The 24,185-nt window shown below is 36.7% G+C and overlaps 1 protein-coding gene across 3 annotated transcripts in view; it reads right to left on the bottom strand.

Moving 5' to 3' along the window:
• Nucleotides 1-24,185, bottom strand: part of SHOC2 (SHOC2 leucine rich repeat scaffold protein) — a 111,967-nt gene that overhangs the window by 48,931 nt on the left and 38,851 nt on the right. The window contains exon 2 of one of the 3 annotated variants that reach the window (XM_082673718.1): nucleotides 22,038-22,102. The exons of the other annotated variants lie outside the window; for them this stretch is intronic. The gene's annotated coding sequence lies outside the window, so the exon portion shown is untranslated. The remainder of the gene's footprint in view (nucleotides 1-22,037; nucleotides 22,103-24,185) is intronic. 3 annotated transcript variants of the gene reach the window in all.

Genomic DNA, 24,185 nt, shown 5'->3' with positions numbered 1-24,185 from the left:
TCCAAAATTTATAAGCAGCTCAATAACAAAAAAACAAACAACCCAATCCAAAAATGGGCAGAAGACCTAAATAGACATTTCTCCAAAGAAGATATACAGACTGCCAACAAACACATGAAAGAATGCTCAACTTCATTAATCATTAGAGAAATACAAATCAAAACTACAATGAGATATCATCTCACACCAGTCAGAATGGCCATCATCAAAAAATCTAGAAACAATAAATGCTGGAGAGGGTGTGGAGAAAAGGGAACACTCTTGCACTGTTGGTGGGAATGTAAATTGATACAGCCACTGTGGAGAACAGTATGGAAGTTCCTTAAAAAGCTAAAAATAGAACCACCATATGACCCAGCAATCCCACTAATGGGCATATACCCTGAGAAAACCATAATTCAAAAAGAGTCATGTACCAAAATGTTCACTGCAGCTCTATTTACAATAGCCTGGAGATAGAAACAACCTAAGTGTCCATCATCGGATGAATGGGTAAAGAAGATGTGGCACATATATACAATGCAATATTACTCAGCCATAAAAAGAAACAAAATTGAGCTATTTGTAATGAGGTGGATAGACCTAGAGTCTGTCATACAAAGTGAAGTAAGTCAGAAGGAGAAAGACAAATACCGTATGCTAACACATATATATGGAATTTAAGGGAAAAAAATGTCATGAAGAACCTAGGGGTAAGACAGGAATAAAGACACAGACCTACTAGAGAATGGACGAGGATATGGGGAGGGGAAAGGGTAAGTTGTGACAAAGCGAGAGAGAGGCATGGACATATATACACTACCAAACGTAAGGTAGATAGCTAGTGGGAAGCAGCCGCATAGCACAGGGAGATCAGCTCGGTGCTTTGTGACCGCCTGGAGGGGTGGGATAGGGAGGGTGGGAGGGAGGGAGACGTAAGAGGGAACAGATATGGGAACATATGTATATGTATAACTGATTCACTTTGCTATAAAACAGAAACTAACACACCATCGTAAAGCAATTATACTCCAATAAAGATGTAAAAGAAAAAAAACTATATTGGAACCAAAAACCACAAAAATGGGTTAGGGCATGTATTCTGAAACAAAACAGGTTGACTGCTAAACAGAAGGCTTAAAAAGAAATCAAAATTTTATAAGTCTCAAAATGTCCAGGATGTAATCCAAAATTACTCATCATACCAAGAACTAGGAAAATATCAACTTGAATTGGAAAAGACAATCAACAGACACCAACAATGAGATGACATGTTGGAATTATCTGACAAGGATTTTAAAGCAGGTCTCAAAAAACAAAACCAAAAAAAAAATGCTCCAACAACTACATATACTCTGGAAACATACAAATAACTATAAAGTCTCAACAAAGAAATAAAAGGTAAATCGAGAATCAAATGAAAATTTTAGAGCCAAATAATATAATAAATAAAACTCACTGGAGGGGCTCAATAGGATAATGGAGATTATTGAAAATTCAGTGAATTTGAAGAAAGATCAGTAGAAATGATCCAATCTGAACAGCAGAAAGAAAAGAGATTTTAAAAACTCAAAAGAGGGCTTCCCTGGTGGCGCAGTGGTTGAGAGTCCGCCTGCTGATGCAGGGGACACGGGATCGTGTTCCGGTCCGGGAAGATCCCACATGCCACGGAGCGGCTGGGCCCGTGAGCCGTGGCTGCTGAGCCTGCGCGTCCGGAGCCTGTGCTCTGCAACGGGAGAGGCCACAATAGTGAGAGGCCCGTGTACCGCAAAAAAAAAAACCAAAAAACTCAAAAGAGCCTCAGTAAGCTGTGGGACAGAAACAAAACGTCTAATATTTGTTTCTTCAGAATCCCAGAAGAAGAGAAGAATGGATATGGGGGTGAAAAATTATTTAAAGAGACAATGACTGAAACATCTGAAATTTGGCGGGGAGGGGTTGGACTTATAGAGACAAAAAGCTGAGCAAATCCCAAACAGGAAAAACCCAAAGAAATTCATTCCCAGAATATGATAATAAAATTTCTGAAAACTAAGGCAGCCAGAAAACAACATAAACCTATAGGGGAACAATGATTTGAATGACAGTGGATTTCTCATGAGAAATCAAACAGGCGTAAGGAAGTGATATTTTTCAAGTGTTGAAAAAGAAAAGAAGTCAACCAAGCCTTCTTCATTCAGCATAAGCATTCTTCAGGAATGAAGGAAATATAATGACATTTTGAGATGAAGGAAAACAAAGAGAATTTGATGCCAGCAGATCTGCTCTAAAATAATTGTCAAAGGAAGACCTTCAGACAAGAAAGCAAACAGAATGAAAATTAGAACATCGGGAATGAAGAAAGATCTATGGAAAGAGTAATAATATGGATTAATATAACTGGCAATTCTTTTCCTCTTCAGTTTTGTAAATTATGTTTGACTGCTGAAAGCAAAGAATATATCTCTGAGGTGGTTGTCAATGTATATAGAGGTACTAAGACAAGTATATGACAAGGGAATGAGAGTGAAAGCACCTGAGTGATGCTAAGATTACTACATTGTATTTGAAGTGGTAAAATGTTGATACTAGTAGACTATGATAACTTAAGAATATATGTTGTATTTCCTAGATCACAAGAAAAAATATAGAAAGAAGTATACTCAAAAACACTACAGATAAATTGAAATCTTTGTTCAAGTAACCCAGAGTAAGACAGGGAAAGAGAAAAAAGAAAAACAGAGGGCACAAAAAGAAAATTATGAACTGGCACATTTAAATCCAAACGTAGCAATAATTACATTAAATGTAAACATTCTCAACACACCAATTAAAAGAATTTGTCAGAATGAGTTTTTAAAAACATGACCCAACTATATACCGTCTACAAGAAACTCAATTCAAATTTAATAACAAAGGGGGAGGGTTAAAAGTATAGAAAAAGTTATACCATGCAAATGCTAATCAAGGAAAGTTTGAGTGGATGTATTAATAGCAAAATAAAATTCAGAGCAAAGAAAACTACCTGGGACAAAGAGGGAGATTAGACTACAAAAAGAAAATGGTCATTTCTCCAATAAGATAGAACATTTCCTAACTGTGTATGCACCAAAGAACAGAGCTTCAAAAGACATAGTAAAAACTGATAGAACTAAGAAAAATCCACAAATCCACAATTACAGTTGGGGATTTCAAAACCCTTCTCAGTAACGGACAAAGTACAGTACAGAAAGTTAGCAAGGATATAAGATAACAAACAAATACCATAAATCAAATGGATTTAAATTGACATTTGCAGAATACTCCATTTGATAAAGTAGAATACATACTCTTTTCAAGGCATATGCAACATTCCCCAAGATAGGCTATATCTTATATCATAAAAAATCTTAAAGAACTGAAATCATACAAAGTATGTTCCCTTACTATGATGGAATTAAACTAGAAATCACTAATAGGAAGATAACAAAAATCTCCAAACACCTGAAAATTAAACACCATACTTCTAAATAATCTGTGGGTCAAAAACAGTAATAAGGAAAATTAAACTATATATTGAGCTGAATAAAAATAAAACTATATCAGAATTTATGAGATGTAGCTTAAGTAGTGCTTAAAGGGAAATACGTATTACTGAATGATTATATTAGATTACATTAGAAAAGAAGAAAAACTGCAGATCAATAATCTAAGTTCCCACATCAAGAAACTTGAAAAGGGCAAAAGGAACACGAAGCAAGCAGAAGGAAAATACAATATAGAACAGAAATCCATGAAATTGAAAACTGAAAAGCAATAAATAAAAATCAATAAAACCGAAAGCTGGTTCCTTAAAAAGATCAACAGAATTGATAAACATCTGGCAACTCTGACAAAGAAAAAAAAAAAGAGAACACAAATTACCAATATCAGGAATGAAACAGAGAATATAGTTAAATACTCCACAGACATTAAAAGAATAATAAGAGAACACTAAAAATAACTCTTTGGATTTAAATTCAACAAGTTAAAGTGGACCAAATCCTTGATAACCGCAAATTACCAAAACTCACCCAAGATTAAACAGATCATCTAAATAGTCCTATCTATAATTGCTAAAGAAACTGAATTAATAGTTTAAAACTTTCCAAAAAAGGAAATTGCTAGGCACAAATGATTTCACTGGAGAATTCTAACAAAGATTTAAAAAAGAAATAACACCAATTCTACACAGTCTCTTCCAGGAAGTACTCATTTTATGAAGCCAGCATTATCCTGATACCAAAACCAGATAAAGACAATACAACAATAATAAGGGGAAAAAAAAGCAAGCAAGCAAGCTACAGGCCAACAGCCCTCAGAAACAGAGATGCAAAAATCTTCAATGACATATAAACAAATCAATACAGCTTTTACTACTCCTACTGAACACAGTACTTAAAATCCTAACCAGTGCAATAAGGCAAGAAAAAGAAACAACATACAGATTACAAAGGAAGAAATAAAACTGTCCCTGTTTGGAGATGAAATGTTTATCTATGTAGAACACTACAGGGATTCTCAAAAAACTCACAGAACTAATAAGAGAGTTTAGCGTGGTCAAAGGAAACAAGGTCAACACACAAAAATCAATCATATTTCTCTTTGTTAGAAACAAACAAGTGGAAACCAAAATTAATACCATTTGCAATCACTCCAAAAAATTAAATACTTAGGTATATATATAATATGGAATATGTATGCTTAAAACTATAAAACAATGATGAAAGGAATAAAAAATGACCTTCATTTAAGTTTCCTCCATTTCTTTCTGGGTCTGGATAGCTTTTTACTGCTACACAATATTCCATTGTCTGGATGTCCCATAATTTATTTATCTATTCACCTATCACCTACTGAAGATCATCTTGGTTGCCTCCAAGTTTTGGCAGTTATTAATAAAGCTGTTATAAACATTCTTGTGTAAGTTTTTGTTCAGACATAAACTTTCAACTCATTTGGGTAAATACCAAGGAGAGTGATTGCTGGGTTGTAATGATAAGAGTATGTTTAGTCTTGTAAGAAACTAACAAACTGCCTTCCAAAGTAGCTATACCATTTTGCATTCCCACCAGCATTGTTGCTCCACATCTTCACCAGCATTTGGCAACGTCCAGTTGATTTTGACAAACATGCAAAAGCAACCCAATGGAGGAGAACAGCCTCTCAACAAATGCTGTTGGAATAACTGGACCTCTATAAGCAAGAAAAAGACCTTTGACCTAAATTTCATACCTTATAAAAAAGTTAACTCAAAACGGATCAAAGATCTATGTGAAAAAAAAAAAAACTATAAAACTTTTAGAAGAAAACATAGGAGAAACTCTTTATAACCTATGGTTAGGCAAGGAATTAATAAGACAGCAAAAGCACAAACATTAAAGGGAAAAAATTGATAAACTGGACTTCATCAAAATTAAAAACTTTTGCACTGTGTATCACTCAGTTAAGAGGACGAAAAGACAGGCTACAGCCTGGGAGAAAATGTACCAAGAATACATAAAGGACACCTTTCATCAGTAAGAAAACAATCAATCCAATTAGAAAATGGGCAAAAGACTTGTAGAGACACTCCATCAAAGGTAAAAATGACAAATAAGCACATGTAAACATGTTGGACATCATTAGCCATTAGAAAAATGCAAATATAACTACACACTTATTAGAAAGCTAAATTTAAAAATACAGATGTTACCGAGTGCTGATGAAAATGTGGAGAAACTGATGAAAATGTAAAACGGTAGAGTCACTATGGAAAACAATTTGGCAGTTTCTCATAGTTAAACATACACTTGTAGCACACAACCCAACAATTGCACACCTAGATATTTGTCCTAGGGAAATAAAAACTTGTGTTCACACAAAAATCTGTATACAAATGTTCACAGCAGCTTTATTTGTAATACCTCCAAAGTGAAAACAACCCAAACGCCTTTTACTGGGTGAACTGATAAACTGTGGTACATCCATACAATGGAATACTATTCAACAATAAAAAGGAACGAACTATCCTTGCACACAAAATCTTCGATGAATCTCAGGGGCATTAGGGGTTAGTGACAAAGTATCAAAAGGTTACAAACTACATGATTCTGTTCACATAATATTCTTAAGTGACAAAAGTACAGTGATGGGGACAAATCAGTGGTTATCATGGCTTAGGACTAGGGTGAGAGTGTGACTATAAAGGAGTAGCATGTGGGAGCTTCTCTGAAGTGATGAAATAGTTCTGTACTTTGTGGTGGTGGTTATTGGTGGTTACAAGAATCTACACATGTGATCAAATTTCATAGGACTATGAACCCGCATCCTCCAAAAAAAGACTGCATGGAAAAACTGGTGAAATCTCAAACAAGAACTGTAGTTTCATTAACAGCATTGTGCCAATGTCAACTTCCTGGTTTTGATAATTGTACTACAGTTATGTAAGATGTTATCATTGGTGAAAAATAAGTAAAGGGTACAGGAGAACTCTCTGTACTAATAATTTTATAAATTCTATGAGTCTAAAATTATTTCAAAAGAAAAATGTAAAAAATAAAATACAATGGACGATACAAATCTACCATATGTAGATTACAAAGAAGTATACTGGCGTTTCTTAAATAAGTGAAAGTTTAAAAGGCACATTTAAAAAAAGCATATTTTGAAAATCAAAATTTTTTAAAATAAGTGAATAAGCAATTCAAATTGGCTGGGAAAAGGTTCTCTCAATCTTGTTCAGTATAAGATAAAAATATATACCCATTCATAGATATCACTTGATTTGGGAAAGTACATATTTCAACTGACTGGACTATAAGCAGAAAGAAAAAATTTAAGTGGGAGTGCAGTGAAGGAAACTTTAGGACAAGGAGCCCTTGATGAAAAAATATATATACAAAGATATAAAACTAGCAAAAGTACCACAGACCACAAGTTGCAAGCAGTTGTATCTGAAGAAGCAGGGTGTTTTTGTTTTTGTTGTTTTTAGGTCAATTCCATATTTTATTTGTATTTGTATTTAAGAAGGCTACAATGATGCCTGGCATATGACAAATATTTTTTGAGTGAACAAATCAAACAATTCATCTCTTTTATATAAACTGCACAAAATTATAAAGCTAACAATCAGATTATTGTTAGTGACTATATTTTGCAACACATTTTATACTAAGTGATTGTTCATATCAAGTTCTTTGATCTTTTATTCAATCATGCTACATGTTAGAAAAGCAGAGGTCAGAAAATCTTTATATATAAATTTTTATGAGTATCATTAATAGTAAAACCACAGAGTCAATAATAGAACAAAAATGAAAATAATCTGTCAGATCTCTCAAAATTTGAATATTGTGCCATTAGGAAAATTTTTGAAGATAATTCAGTAGTGGTAATGACTATCATGCTGGGGTGAGGTTAAAAAAGAAAAAAATGCTGAATATATTATGATAAGTAGTCAAGGAGGAATTACTGCAAAATGTTTTATGTATATGGAAAAGCATTAGAAAAGAAAATTGGAAAATAATGGACTGTTTTATTGTGGAGGTAATGGGACTATATATAATTTGAAAATTTTTTTTATTGGAGTATAGTTGATTTACAATGTTGTATTATTTTATTTTTATTAATCATACCTTAATAGTACTTATGCCAAAAAAAATTTAAGCATATTCAAGGACATTGGCTAAAGAAAAAACAAAACAAAACAAAACTGTAGCATGATAGACAATCTCATAGTCTGAGTTTCACAGAAAATAAGGCCCGAGGCAAAACTTAGGTGCTAGAACCTGTTTCTCCATGCCTTCAACCTGAGCTGGCCTTTTTAACTTTCATTAACCTATAGAATGTAACAAAAACAATTCTGTACCAATTTAGACTGCAAGAGGCCTTGCATGCTTCTGCTCTCTCTCTCCAGACCCTTGCCTCTCTATGTGAACAGACCAGGGCTAGCCTGGTATAGTAGGGTGGTCTTTAAAGTCATGGATTGTAAAAACCTGCTGAGCCCACAGAAGCCACTTCAGGCAATGAGGCATATATGGACAGTAGATGAAACTACACAGGTGACTCTACAAAGCCCTCAATTTAGTAATTTTTATCTAAGTTTCATGCTACCCACATACTTAATAAGCCTATTTCCACTATTTATAACTCTTGTCATATCCTACGATTATTATGACAATGACCTCTAAATTATATGAAAGTATTTTACTCGTTGTTTCTTATATGTCTTTATACTCTTCCCTCTCCCCAACTGGCATGTAAGTTCAATGAGAGCAGAACTTTTTCAATGCTGAACGAATCTGCTCTTAAGTACTGGTTGAAACAAAAAACTACAGAAGACAGAGCAATGAGATTACCTCAGATAATGTGTTTCTTGGTTAAAAAATTCTATTTTTCCCCGAGGTCCCCTGAAAGAAGTCTTTCTCCATAAGACTTCCATAAGATAGAGTCCTTGTCTCTCTTCTTCACAGGTATACTGTTAGCATCTGTATCAGTCTGGAATATAGCAGATGCTGAATAAATATGAGCTAAATGACTAAGTCAAATTGAGAGAGTATCCCTGATAGTATGGATAAATTCAAAACTTGTTTATAGCTTACAAACTAAGACTATATAACATATTAAAAGAATGAAATCAGATATTTAAACTTAATTTCAAAGAGAAAAGTGTTTTAAGAAATCATTGCACAGAAAATGACTTTAGTATCCTTTTAATGCCAACATAAACATTTTCTTGTCACCTAACTAGGTACTGACAGCTGATTCTAGATAGCCAAGTCTTTGATTCTTTATTCACAGAGTCTATCAGTGGCAGAGGCAGGAATGAACCAAAGCTTTACTTTCTAGGAATCTTTCTGCTACCGCATTCTACTATACCATACATACATAACTAATGGATACGTTATTTCCACTTATACCCAGCTACTTGAGTAAATTATTACAAATTCTTTCCTATATAAATACATAAGAATTTAACTTATTAAAATCATTTACAAGAATCACACTTATTTGTATCTTCCCACAAAGTTAGGTACCATGTTAAGTGTTATATTAACTGAATTGAGGAAACAGAGTTTTTTCCCTTGGGAGCTCACAACTTAAGAAAAGTTATACTGATTTGGACACAATGTCAATGCTGTATGTTATTAGCTAGATCATATTTTAGGCTATAGCAGGCTTTTTTTTTCTCATGTAGGCTCAGAACCAGAAAATCACAAATTTTATTTGTTTTGAACCAACTTACTACTAAGGACTCCTGCCCCAAATAATTCTAGTTCTAAACATGTATATTCCTTTTCCTCTTCACATAAAAGCAGACAATATTTTTCAGAGTTTATATTTTGACATATTAATAAAAAACTTTCAGCATTTCCACATCGGTAAGTCTAACAGTCAGTTCCTCATCCTTGTCTTACTCAAAACTATCGACACCATTTAACAAGACTGATCATCCTTCTCTCCTTGAAACACTCTACAATTGGCTTCCAGGATACCACTCTCCCTTGGTATCTCACTGGCACTCCTCAGTATCCTGTGCTGGTTCCTTCCCATCTTCGCAATCTCCAAACATAAGAAATTCCCAGGACTCACATCTCTTCTCTGTCGTACTCACTTTCAAGTAGGGACTCGATGATTTCACCCAGTCCCATTATTTTAATGCTACCTACACGCTCTCAATGCTCAAATACCATCTCCAACCTGGATGTTTTTCCTTAACTCCAGAGATCTGTATATCCAGTTGCCTATTTGGCATCTCTACTTGGATATGTAACAAGCATCTCAAATTAAAATGACTTAAGTTGAACTCCTGAATGTGTTCCATCTTCTCAATCTTCTTCTCCATCTCAATAAATGGCAAGTGCATCCTTTCAAATGCTCAGGCCAAAAACCGTGGAGGCTTCCTTGACTTTTCTTTCACTCAATCTGACATCCAATCCATCAGAAAACACCATTGCTCTATCTACCAAGAATCCAACCACTTCATACTACCTCCGCATTTAAAAGCCCCCATCACCTCTTGCCTGGACTGTAGCCTTCTGGCCTCCTACGTTCCATCTTTACCCCCTTAACAGACTGTTCTCTTAGCAATCACTGTGATCCATTTAACTGTTAAGCCTGATTATGTCACTCTTTTACTTTAAAAAATCTGATGGTTTCCCAGGCTCTTACTCTGACCTTCAAGAGCCCTTTCATGCTCTAGTCCTTTCTCTCTCTATATAGTCCTTTCTCCCAAATATCCACATTGCTTGCTCCCTACTTAAATATCTCATTCTTGACTACAACATATAAAATAAAAATATCTCTTTCCTATTCTTCTTCCTCTGCTTTATTTTTCTTCACAGCACTCACTACCTGGCAAAAAATACACTTAATGATTGATTTTGTTTATTGTCTCCCTGTCTCCCAAGAATGTGAGCTCTCTGAAAGCAAGGACTTCTGACTGTTTGGTTTACAGCTGTATATTCAGAGCCTAGAACCTGGCCAATACTAGATGCCCATTAAGTATTTAACACATAAATGAAAGAACAAATGAAAAAACCCAGATAATAGTTTTTTAGAATTCCTTCCTCTTTAGTAAATATAAATGATTAGTTTCAAAATACCTTCTATACCTCAATAAAACAAAAACTAAAATGAAAAATATAGAAGGCACAATATAGAATTGTGTCATTTCCCACACCTATCAAGAGTTACCACTACAATAACAAGATACAAAGGATTTCATTGAGTGATATTATGACATATACTATTCAACTTAAGATACTTTTGTTTATTTTAAGATTGCTTCTGTCACAGCTGTTTGTCAACTTGTTTGGGGAACAGAAACAGAGGAAACAGAAAGGCAGGAAATTTTAATAAATTTTTTTCATATAATTGAAAACAATTATCCTAAAATATCTTTTATACCCTGCAAGTACTGACTTGAAAAGATTACTTTTTGTCTCACATTTCTAATCCATTTATTACTATTCCCTAGAATTAAGGAAACATTCTAATTACGAATTCAAAAACTTCTGTCCAAACTTTGGACCTGAAAGGAAATACTACCAAGAAAACCCCAAGGGAGATGTGAGGAAAGAGAAAACAGTGAGTGTTTTTTACATAAAAAGGACACTATCATCATCTAAATAAACTTTTATCTAGTTCTCACTGGGCACCTGAATTAATGATGCCATGCATAAAAGATAAAATTAAACTAGCAACATATTGTACTAATAAGTAAGCAAAGCAGACTAATGCAAAAGGAGAAAAAGAACAATGCTGAATTACAATGAACTGATATGCTCAATTTTTAAAAAATGAAAACATTCCAATTCATGTATTCCTTAATTTTTTTCATCCTATAACAGCAAGTAGAAATCTCTGGGAAACCTAACAAAATAGTAACATTAGCTGAAACCTGCTTGACACACAAAGGGAGCAACATACTGAAATCCACAGCTTGCTGTTTCCTTTATGTAAGGGGAACAAAGTCTCATAAGTGGAACACTCTTAGTCTTTTGGTGTTAACTAGCCCCTAATCATAAGTCACTGGCTTCATGTTGGTTTATCCTCTCAGTTTTTAACCTTCCACTGATTATATCAAATCTCTACTGTCCATATTATACATGAGGCCTAAGGTTTAAATAAACTTAGCCTTTTCTCATGCCATTCTCAAGTCACTAAAGTTCCAAACACTTCTCCCCTCTACCCACTAGAGTTCTGTATTGCATTCTCCTTTGTGTTCACTGTCTTCAGGCTCAGTCATTTTCCCATGTGTCCTCACAATGTAAGACTCTTACACTCCAGAGCTGCCAATCAATCAATTCTTAACATCTTAACAACTTGGGTCACAAGTCCCACTTTTGGAGCTGAGCTTGCTGATAATTTCTCCTTTGACCATCCCAGCATTTCTTAAACCGATTACCTCTTCACAGTTTTAATTTTAAATCCTAAACAATAATCCAATCACTACACCAAGTTTTAGCTTTTTCTATTTCTTTTCCCTCTGGCTTCCTCGAATGATCAATTCCCAAGCGTCTCAAACTCCGTGTTACTTCTTATTGTGCCCAATCCCCACAACTCTTACCATATTCTTAACCTTCACTAAGCTATTACATAAGATTCCAAATTCATCTCCCTGACTCTAAATTCTAAACAGCAACCCCTTCTCCATCCCAACCAGTGATGCCAGACTAAGCATCTTCAGGCTAAATCACTGATTTGAAGCCACTCCCCTACTCAACACACACACAAATAAGTACACATACATATACCTACACATATGTATAAACACACATTAGGTTTCTCCATAATCAGGCTCCAATCTATCTTTTCCATGTTTACCTTTTGCACCCTTAATACACTCTCCATTCCAGTCTTACCATACTATTGACACAGTAGGCTTAAAATGCTTTCATATAACCATATCTTTGCTCGGACTGCTCCTTCTGTGGGGATGATCTTTTCCTCCTCTCCACATTTACTCCCTAGTCTCCCTGGCCATACCCTGTATACACTATCCTCATCAGTATTCTATTTCCTGAACAGAAGGTACTGCTTCCTGTGTCCATACCTATACTCTTGCTGTTTGCTCCTCTGCTTGTACGTCTTCCCCGTTCACATCTGTTCCTTTTCCAAGTACCACCTTTCCAGATGAACCCATAAACATCTCTTGAGACTTCTGGGAATCACTTTTGCCAGAAAGTCTTTCCTACATTCTTCTGATTAGGCTAGGTATCTAGCCTCCTCCTCCTGGGAGGAGCTCTTATGAATGTCTGTCACTATATAACATGAATTTTAAAAAAATTACTGGTTTTATTTTAAGTTCCTAGGTAAATCTTTACACCTCAAATTCTTGTTAACTTTCACAACAGCAGTATACTTGTCTTTTATATATTCTCTCTGTTCCTTTTAGGATCTGTGTTTTTCTTATTTCTTTAGTAAATCTGTAATAACATTGTTGGGTGTCAAAAAATTAAGCACATCTATTCTGCATCCTGAACAACTCAATACTAAAGCAACTGAATGTTGCAGAGCAAGTTGGGCATCCACCCGAGTGATCGTGGGAGGTGACAAATCAAAATGTCCCACAGCAGAAAGAGTCATAGCCCAAGCAGATTAAAGAGGTATAAGTATAGAAGACCCACTGCATCTTGGATTGCAGAGCCTGGGTGAGATGTGAAAGACAATCCCACAAGAGGCAGCTCAGTATAGGGTATCAGAGCCTGAGCAGGACAGGGTGGATATCAACATGTACTGGTAACACACAAGAGGTATTAGAGTTCAAGTGAGGTGGGGATGGGTATCCTCATAGGGAGATGGCTCAGCATGGAGAATCAGAGTCTTATTGGGACAAGAAGAGCATCCACAGGTGGTGACAAACCAGTGTGCGATACTGGAATCTAAGAATGGTGAGGAACATGTCTACATGGAGGGGTGGGTGCTTAAGGGGTAGGTGGCATGGCATGGAAAGTTACGAGTCCAAGCAAGGTGAAGAGGTCATCTATGCAGAGTGGTCTGACAGGGGGAGTCAAAGTCTGGGTGAGGTGGGGGGTGGAGGTTTGGGAGGACTTCCAAACATGGAGGCCTGTCAGCACAGGATGTCAAAGCCAAGTGAAGGTGACATCAGAGAAAACAGTACAGTAAGTAACTCTAAAAATTCTCTCCTCCATAAAAACAGCAAGAAAAATGACAAAAACAGTTGGAATAAACTCTATCAGAACTCTCAAAATTAGCCAAGAGCTTGTACCCAGGATGCATTTACAAAAAGGAAGAAAGGATCTCAGTAAGAACAACAAGCTTTGTGACATTTTAACTTGCCCTAGTCCCTTCCCCTGCTCTCCAAATCCATGACAGCCCTGAAAAATTACAGTCCACATTCCCAGCTCAGCTTAGCAGACACCAGACGGAACAGAACAAAGCTGGAGCTCATTCAAAGCTTCATTCACCAACAACCCCTCCGAATTATCACTATTTGACCTGTCTGGTGGCTCCTGGAAAGACCCCATTTGCAACACTATCTGTATTTGACTTAACTCAGAACTTACTCAGTGCAAAAGACCTTTTCCCCAAGAGGACGTTTGTTGAAAACAATTACAGGCGAGTATTTTATCCTCACAGTTGCTTAAGGCAGTGAACAACAGTTGGGACAAACAGACTAATCAAAAAGATTGAAAGGAATATCTCAGAATGAGATATCATAGGAATTTTGAAAAGCTCCCACGTTCCTGGGAATCTAGAAGCTTATGTACACACTTAATGCTATGTGCATGGCTAGAGCTGTGTGTACACTCAGCAAGACCTGAGAAGGCCCTAAGGTATCACTTTTGACAAACTAACTTTGGAGCTGTGTACAAGCAGAAAGCAACAGCTAAGGCAGTTAACTGCCTGGATGAGTGCTGAAGGTATGCCCTAATACACACAGAGGTCTTTGGCAAAGACTGGGAGATTTACTGGTTGCAGGCATTTAAAGAAATCTCTGCCCAATCATTAGCCAACCACTAAGCTAACCAAATAGTGACTTCACTGGCCACATGAAACAGAATTAGTTCACAAAGTTACTACACCAACAGCAACCACAATAAGCAGGAACAATAAACACCCCCAGAAAGGGGGCAAAATCTAATTTCCATAATTGCCACATTTTGTTATTTAAAGTGTCCGTTATTTGGACATTTTTATGCTATCTAAGATGCTCACGTTATTTAAATGTACATTTAGTATTTTAAATGTCCATAGTTTTTCAATAAAAAATTACAAGATAGGCAAAGAAATAAGAAAGAATGGCCCAAACACAGGAAGAAAAGCAAACAACAGAAACTGTCCCTAAGGAAATTCAGATGTTGGACTTACTAGACAATGACTTTAAGCCAGCTATTTTAAATATGAGCTAAAAGAAAACATGTCTATAGAACTAAAAGAAGGCAAGAGAAAAATGTCTCACCAAACAGAGAATGTGAATAAAGAGAAAAAAAGTTACTAAAAATATTAAATTCTAGGGCTTCCCTGGTGGCGCAGTGGTTGAGAGTCCACCTGCCAATGCAGGGGACATGGGTTCGTGCCCTGGTCCGGGAAGATCCCACATGCCGCGGAGTGGCTGGGCCCGTGAGCCATGGCTGCTGAGCCTGCGCGTCCGGAGCCTGTGCTCCTCAGCAGGAGAGGCCACAATAGTGAGAGGCCTGCGTACTGCAAAAAAACACACAAAAAAACAAAAAATAAAATTCTAGAGTTCAAAGTACAATAACTTTGAACTCTAGAAATGAAAAATTCTCTAGAAAGGTTCAACAGCTGATATAAGCAAGCAGAAGAAACAATGAACTCAAAATAGGTCAACTGATATTATCCATTGAGGAATAGAAAGAAAAAAGACAGAAGAAATAGAAAGAAAAAAGAATGAAGAAAAATACACAGAGCATCAGAGATCTGCGCACACCATCAAGTGAACATTTTAAATAACAATACACATAAATAGAGTCCTGGAAGGAGACGAGAGAAGGTGGCAGAAATACTGGAAGAAGTAAGGGCCAAAAATTTCCTTCCAAGTTTTGAAGAAAAACATTAATCTGCACCTCCAAGAAGCTGAACAAACTCCAAGCAGAATAAACTTAAAGAGATCTACACATAGGCACATCCTTACCAACTGCTAAATGACAAAGACAAAAAAAATAAATCTTGAAAGCAGCAAGAGAAGCAACTCATCATGTATGAGACATAAGAAGATTAACAGTCACTTCCACAAGTCATTTCTTTTCAGAAAATATGGAGGCCAAAGGCAGTGGGAAGACATATTCAAAGTTCTGAAAGGAAAACCAAATAAACAAAAAATGTCAAGAATTCTATATGCAGCAAAACTACCCTTCAATAAAGGTAAAATTAAAACATTCCCAGATAAGCAAAAACTAAAAGAATTTGTTGCAGACCTGCTCTACAAGAAGTGCTAATGTGAGTCCTTCACGCTGAAATGGAAGGGCACTAGACAATAACTCGAATACAAATAAAGAAAGAGCACTGGCAAAAGTAACTACAAAAATAAATATAAAAGACACTATAAATGTATTTCTTGCCTATAGCTTTTTTCTCCTATCCAATTTAAGAGAACTGCACAAAGCAGTAATTATAAATGTGTTGATGGGCACACAATGTACAAAGATGTAATTCTGTATGACAGTAACAGCAAAAGGTGGTGGGGGGGAGTGGAGCTAGCTATATAGGCACAATGTTTAAGTAGACTGTTGAAATTAACGTGGTTTAATCCAAACTAGATTCTTATGACTTAATATGTTAATTGTAGGACAGCCACTAAAAAATGACAAAAGAATTTTAAAAGTACTCTAAAAAATATCTAACACAGAAGAAGACAGTGATGGAGGAAAAGAGAAACAAAAAACATGTGACACGCAGAAAACAAAGTAGCAGGGTGCAAATTCTACCTTATCAATAACTAAATGTAAATAGATAATATTAAACCCTCAATTTAAAAGCCATTAGTTCGTAGAATGGATTAAAAAAAAAGTGATCCAACTGTATGCTGTCTACAAGGGATAACAGTTTAGATTAAAACACATGAATAGATTGAAAGTAAAATGATGAAAAAAGGTATACCACACCAATACTAACCAGACAAAACAGACTTTAAGACAAAAATTATTACTAAAGACAAGGGACATTTTATAACAATAGAAGGGTAAATCCATCAAGCAGATAAAACAATTACAAACACATATGCACCTAACAGAGCATCAAAATATATTAAATGAAAACTCACAGAATTGAAGGGAAAAAACAGATGATTCAACAATAATAGTGACTTCAATACCCTACTTTCAATACTGGGTAGAACAACTAGACATATCAACAAGGAATAGAAGACCTGAACAACACTATAAGCCAACTAGGCCTAAGAGACATTTATCAATACTCCACCAAACAACAGCAGAATATTCACACTCTTCTCAAGTGAACAGAAAACACTCTCTAGGACAAACTATATTTTGGAACATAAAACTTTAAGTTTCTGTAAGTAAAATGGAAAATACATTCTCCAACCACAAAGTAATAAAATTAAAAATCAACAAAAGAAATCTGAAAAATTCACAAATACGTAGAAATTAAAAAACACATTCCTAAAACAATCTATGAAGAAACCACAAAGGGAATTAGAATCCCAAGCAGATGAGAAGAGTGTCCACACAAGAGGGTGTCCAATTCCCTAGCAAAGGAAGTCAGAGCCCCTGTAAGCCAAGGAAGGTGTTACTAGAAGTGGCCTGATGTGGACTATCAAACCTGAGCCAGGTAAGGAGAATACATAGCTCTGCAGACCCAGGTATTTGGCAGACATTTTCTTAAAAATGAAGCAAGTGAGCCCATCACTTCACATAAAACAACTGAGAATATTTGTTGCCAATGACAAAATTAGAGTTAAAACAAAAATCAGAACTTTGGAAAACACGTATCTTCTTATCATGAGCTTGAAAAGCTACTGAGTATTTAAAGACTTTTCTTTCTTTTTTTTTTTTTGTGGTACACGGGCCTCTCACTGTTGTGGCCTCTCCCATTGCGGAGCACAGGCTCCAAACGCACAGGCTCAGCGGCCATGGCTCACGGGCCCAGCCGCTCCGCAGCATGTGGGATCCTCCCGGCCGGGGCACGAACCTGCGTCCCCTGCATCGGCAGGCGGACTCTCAACCACTGCGCCACCAGGGAAGTCCTTTGAAGACTTTTCTGATGAGATCAGTGGCATTATTAACAAATGTGGATGTTTAAAATATTGTACTATAAAGTGTGCCAACATTTAGGAAATCTACATAACTCAATAAAACAGTATTTTCCAGTTGACTAATTTATGATGATTCGAAAATCACAAATGGGTAACAGAGCCACTCAAATTACAAGACAAATGAATGAGCCATATTTTAATGGAATGAAAAGTCCACAGGTTGGCACTGGAAAAGCTGAACATCCATAGGCCAAAAGGAAAAGAAAAGAGGAGAGGAGAGAGAGGACAGGAGAGGAGGAGGAGGAGGAGGAGGAGGAAGGGAGGAGGGAGGGAGGAAGGAGAAAAATAAAAAAAGAACCTAAATCTCACACTGTACAAAAATTAATTCAATTAATTTAAAATTAATTAAATAAAAGCTAACTCAAAATTATGATATTTTTAGATATAAAATGTAAACCTATAAAACTTGGAGAAGTAAAGAAATGAGAAAATCTTTGGGACCTAGAGCCAGGTGAAGATCTCACAGGCATGACACCAAAAGTACAACCCATAAAAGAAAAAGATTGATAAACTGAACTTCATTAAAAATTTAAAATTTTGCACTGCAAAAGACCCTGTTAAGAGGATGGAAAGACAAGCTATGGGAGAAAATATTTGAAAACCTCATATTCAACAAAGGTCTTACATCTAAACACATAAAGAACTCTCAAAACTCAATATTAGAAAAACAACCCAACTGGAAAATGGGCAAAAGAGAGGTGTAAACATTTCACCAAAGAGCAGATACATATGGCAAATAGCACAAGTAAGGTGTTCAACATCATTAGCTATTAGGGAAATGAAAATTAAAACCACAATGAAATATTACTACACTCTGTCAGAGCACCTTAAATAAATAAAAAATAGTAATAACATTAAATGCGGACAAGAATGCAGAGAAGCCAAATATCTTATATACTGCTGGTGGGAAGGTAAAACAGAGGTGAATACAAAAATTCTGAAAAAATAGTTTAGTGATTACTTGTAAGTTATAAGTAATTAGTTATAACGTGTAACTAATATGTATATGGTACATATACCTACCATATAATCCAGCATTTCACTCTTCGGCATTTACCTCAGAAAAATGAAAACTTGTGCTCACACAAAAAACCTGTACACTGGGACTTCCCTGGCAGTCCAGTGATTAAGACTCTGCACTCCCCAGTGTTTAAGAATCTGCCTGCCAATGCAGGGGACATGGGTTCGAGCCCTGGTCTGGAAAGATCCCACATGCCACAGAAGCAACTAAGCCCATGCGCCACAACTACTGAGCCCGCGCGCCTAGAGCCCATGCTCAACAAGAAAAGCCACCGCAATGAGAAGCCCGTGCACCTCAATGAAGCGTAGCCCCAGCTCACCGCAACTAGAGAAAAGCCCGCACGCAGCAACAAAGACCAAATGCAACCAAAATTATAAATAAATAAATACTCCACGCTCCCAATGCAGGGGGCCTGGGTTCAATCTCTGGTCAGGGAACTAGATCCCACGTGCCGCAACTAAAAGATCCCACGTGCCGCAACTAAAAGATCCCACATGCCACAACTAAACATCTCCCGTGCTGCAACTAAAGATTCCACATGCCGCAACTAAATATCTTGCATGCCACAACTAAAGATCCTGCACGCAGCAATGAAGATCCTGCACAGAGCAACGAAGAACCGGCGTGCTGCAACTAAGACCCTGCACAGCCAAATAAATAAATAATATATTTTTTAAAAAACCCTGTACACCAATGTTCATACCATTTATTTGTAATCCCCCCACCCACCCAAAAAAGGAATCAATCCAAAAGTCCTTTGGTGAGTGAATGGTTAAACTCTGGTACATTCACACAAGGTAACACTACTCAGCAAAAAAAGGAATGAGCTACTGATATATGCAACAACCTGGCTGGATCTCAAGGCTATTAAGTTTAATGAAAAGGTCAATCTGAAAAGTTTACATACTTTATAATTCAATTTATGCAACATTTTTTGAACTGATGAAACTATACAGATGGAGAATGGAACAGGAATTTTCAGGGGATAAGGACAAGGTAGGGAGGGAGAGTTCCTTTGAGGTGATGAAACCATTCCATATCTTAACTGTGAACCTATACATGGGATAAAAACATGCAGAATCATAGACACACACAAAAACACCTAAAAAAAAGGCAAAAAACCGAATATGGTCTTATAGTCCCGTATAGTATCAATGTCAATCTCCTGGTTTTCATATTGTACTCCAATTATATAAGATGCTAACATTAAGGGATGCTAAGTGAAGTGTTATTTTTGCAACTTCCTATGAGTCTATCATTATTTCTAAATAAAAAGTTAGGGGGAAAAAGTTCATTAATATAGGTTTAAATTCTACATTGCAGTTAATCTTCAAGAAGTTATTTATCACTGCCATTTTAAACTAGTTATCATTGAATATCTTCAATTATCTGAAAAGGATATTAAAATATTCCAACTACATATATGTTTGAGGACTGATTTTCTTCATATTCTTCAGCCAAAATAACATATTGCAACTGACTGAAACAATTATGAGAATTCAGCCATTATCTGTTAAGGAAGACATTAAGGAAATTTGCAAAAAATGTGAAACAAATCCACCTGTTTTGAAAAGTAGTTATTTTTCATAGAAGTTTTTATTTATATTACATGTAATATGTCTTTTAAAAATTAATTTTTAAATTCCTTAATTTTAATTTCTAATATAGTAAATATGAGTAAATATAACCGTTATATAAATAAGTTCTAAAGTTCCAAATAATTTTTTAAGACTGTAAAGTTGGTCTTAGGCCAAAAGGATAGAGAACTGCTGCTAAAATACTCAGGGATGATGGAGCATCAGATGAACACCTTACTCTCAATTAATTTGGGAAAAAACAGGTTATTTTACTGAACTCCAAACTTTTAGGTTTGTGAACATTTAACAACTTTTAAAATGTTAATTAGAAATAATAGAAACAAAAGAACATGCTACAGACTAGGAACAGATCTTTGTAACTCATTTCTAAAAAAGGATTTGAGTCTAGAAAACATAAAAAACTTAGCAGATTTCTAAGAAAAGGCAAATACTGCACTAAGAAGTGGGCAGGCAATTCACAGGAGATATTTAAAAGTCCATTAAATACTCAATAGCACTAATAATTAGAGAAATATGAAAAGCTATAACTGCCATCAGGTTAGCAGGTGAAAAAGTCTGCTAAAACCAACATGGGAGAAAGTGGAGCTGTGAGAACTCACACTCTGCTGGTAAAAGTATCAATTGTCAAAACGACTTTGGAGAGTAACATGGCAAAAATTTGATGAATTAGAAAATGTCCAGGTAAACCCATTTGATCTATCAATTCTACTTCTAGGTATTTACAGTATGAAAACTTCTGTATTTGCACAAGGAGCCACTGCGGCAAGGTTATACTACCCAATGGAAAAATAAATCACTACACCTAAAGGAAGCAACAGAAACAGATCTCAGAAGAGATGGTAAACAATAAAAACAAGACAAAAAACAGAAAATTCCTTCCAGAATTAGCTCAAGATAGCAGAGTAGAAGGATGTGCACTCACCCTTTTTTATGAGAACACCAGAATCACAACTAACTGTTGAACAACCATCCACAAAAAAAAATGCTAGAACCTACCAAAAAAGATACCCTACATCCAAAGACAAAGAATAAGCCACAACAAGACAGTAGGAGGGGTGCAACTGCGATGAAATCAAATCCCATACCCATGGGTGGGCAACCCACAAACTGGAAAACAATTATTCTACAGAAGTTCTCCCACTGGACTGAAAGATCTGAGCCCCATGTCAGGCTTCCCAGTTGCCTGGGGGTCTGGCAATGGGAGGAGTCCCCGCCAGAGAATCTGGCTTTGAAGACCAGCAGGATTTGATCACAGGACTTCCACAGGACTGGGGAAAACAGAAACTCCACTCCTGGAGGGCACACACAAAGTCTCGTGTGAACCAGGACCCAGGGGAAAAAAGCAGTGACCTCTTAAGAGACTGGGCCAGACCTAACTGCTAGTATTGGAGGATCTCCTGCAGAGGCAGAGGGTGGTTGTGGCTCACTGTGGGGACAAAGACACTGGCAGCAGTAGTTCTGGGAAGTACTCATTGGCTTGAGACCCTCACCTCCCGGAGGCCACCATGAGCCCCACCAAACAGCCTGTAGGCACCAGTGCTGGGTCGCCTCAGGCCAAACAACCAACAGGGAGGGAACACAGCCACACCCATCAGCAGACAAGTGGGTTAAAGTTTTACTGAGCACAGCCCTACCCACCAGAGGGACAAGACCCAGGCTCCACCCACCACCCCTTCCTCCCAGTCAGGAAGCTTGCACAAACCTCTTAGATAGCTTCATCCACCAGAGGGCACACAGCAGAAGCAAGAAGAACTACAATCCTGCAGCCTGGGGAACAAAAACCACAATTATAGAAAGTTAGACAAAGTGAAACAGTAGAGGAATATGTCCCACATGAAGGAACAAGATAAAACCCCAGAAAAACAACTAAGTGAAGTGGAGATAGGCAACCTTCCAGAAAAAGAATTCAGAATAATGATAGTGAAGATGATCCAGAAGCTTGGGAAAAAAATGGAGGCAAGGATCAAGAAGATGCAAGAAATGTTTAACAAAGACCTAAAAGAACAAAAGAACAGATGAACAATACAGGAACCGAAGTGAAAAATACACTAGAAGGTATCAATAGCAGAATAACTGAGGCAGAAAAATGGATAAGTGACCTGGAAGACACAATGGTAGAAATCACTGCTGAACAGAATAAAGAAAATACAATGAAAAGAAATGAAGAATATCTAAGAGACCTCTGGGACAACATTAAAACACACCAACATTTACATTATAGGGGTCCCAGAAGGGGAAGAGTGAGAGAAAGGACCTGAAAATATATTTGAAGACGTAACAGCTGAAAACATCTCTAATATGGGGAAGGAAACAGTCACCCAAGTCCAGGAAGCACAGACAGTACCAGGCAGGATAAACCCAAGGAGGAACATGCCAAGACACATAGTAATCTAAATGACAAAAATTAAAGACAAAATATATTAAAAGCAACAGGGGAAAACAACAAATAAGACACAAGGGAATTCCCATAAGGTTATCAGCTGATTTCTCAGCATAAACTCTGCAGGGCTGAAGGGAGTGGTACAATATATTTAAAGTGATGAAAGGGAAGAAGCTACAACCAGAACACTCTATGTAGCAAGGCTCTCATTCAGATTTGACAGAGAAATCAAAAGCTTTACAGACAAGCAAAAACTGAGAAAATTCAGCATTACCAGACCAGCTTTGCAATAAATGCTAGACGAACTTCTCTAGGCAGGAAGAGTCCAGTAACTTTAGCAAACCTTGTACATATACAGACTGCTATATCAAAACCTCATGGAAACAGCAAACCCCAAAACTACAACAGATACACACACAAAAGGAGAAAAAGCCACCCAAACACAACACTAAAGATGGTAATCAAACCACAAGAGAAGAAAACAAAAGAGGAAAGGAAGGGGTTTCCCTGGTGGCGCAGTGGTTGAGAGTCCGCCTGCTGATGCAGAGGACATAGGTTCGCGCCCTGGTCTGGGACGATCTCACATGCCGCGGAGCGGCTGGGCCCGTGGGCCGTGGCCACTGGGCCTGCGCGTCCAGAGCCTGTGCTCCACAGCGGGAGGGGCCACAACAGTGAGGGGCCCGTGTACCACAGAAAAAAGAGGAAAGGAAGAAAAAAGACCTACAAAAACAAACCCAAACAATTAAGAATATGGCAATAGGAACATACATATCAATAATTACCTTAAATGTAAACGAATTAAATGCTCCACCCAAAACACAAAGAATAGATACAAAAACAAGACCTGTATATATACTGTCTACAAGAGACCCACTTCAGACCTAGGGACACATACAGACTGAAAGTGAGGGGATGGAAGAAGGTACTATATGCAAATGGAAATCAAAAGAAAGCTAGAATAGCAATACTCATTTCAGACAAAATAGACTTTAAAATAAAGACTGTTAAAGAGACAAAGAAGGATATTACATAATGATCAAGAGATCAGTCCAACAACAAGATATAACAATTGTATATATATATGCACCCAACATAGGAGCACCTCAATAAATAAGGCAAATACTAACAGCCAAAAAGGGAGAAACCAACAGTAACACAACAATAGTGGGGGACTTTAACAACCCACTTCCATCAATGGACAGATCATGCAGGCAGAAAATCAAATAAGGAAACACAGGCCTTAAATGACACATCAGACCACATGGACTTAATTGATATTTATAGAAGAGCATTCTATCCAAATGCCACAGAATACACGTTCTTCTCCTGTGCACATGGAACATTCTCCAGGACTGACCACATGCTGGGCCACAAAAAGCAAGCCTCAGTAAATTTAAGAAAATTGAAATCATATCAAGCACCTTTTCCAACCTCAATGCTATGAGATTAGAAATAAACTATAAGAAAAAT

This window comes from Grampus griseus, assembly GCF_964374135.1.
Source record: "Grampus griseus genome assembly, chromosome: 16".
In the NCBI taxonomy this organism is placed as follows: domain Eukaryota; kingdom Metazoa; phylum Chordata; class Mammalia; order Artiodactyla; family Delphinidae; genus Grampus; species Grampus griseus.
The sequence above is the reverse complement of the archived record's forward strand: the minus strand, read 5'-3'. Positions and strand labels throughout refer to the sequence as shown.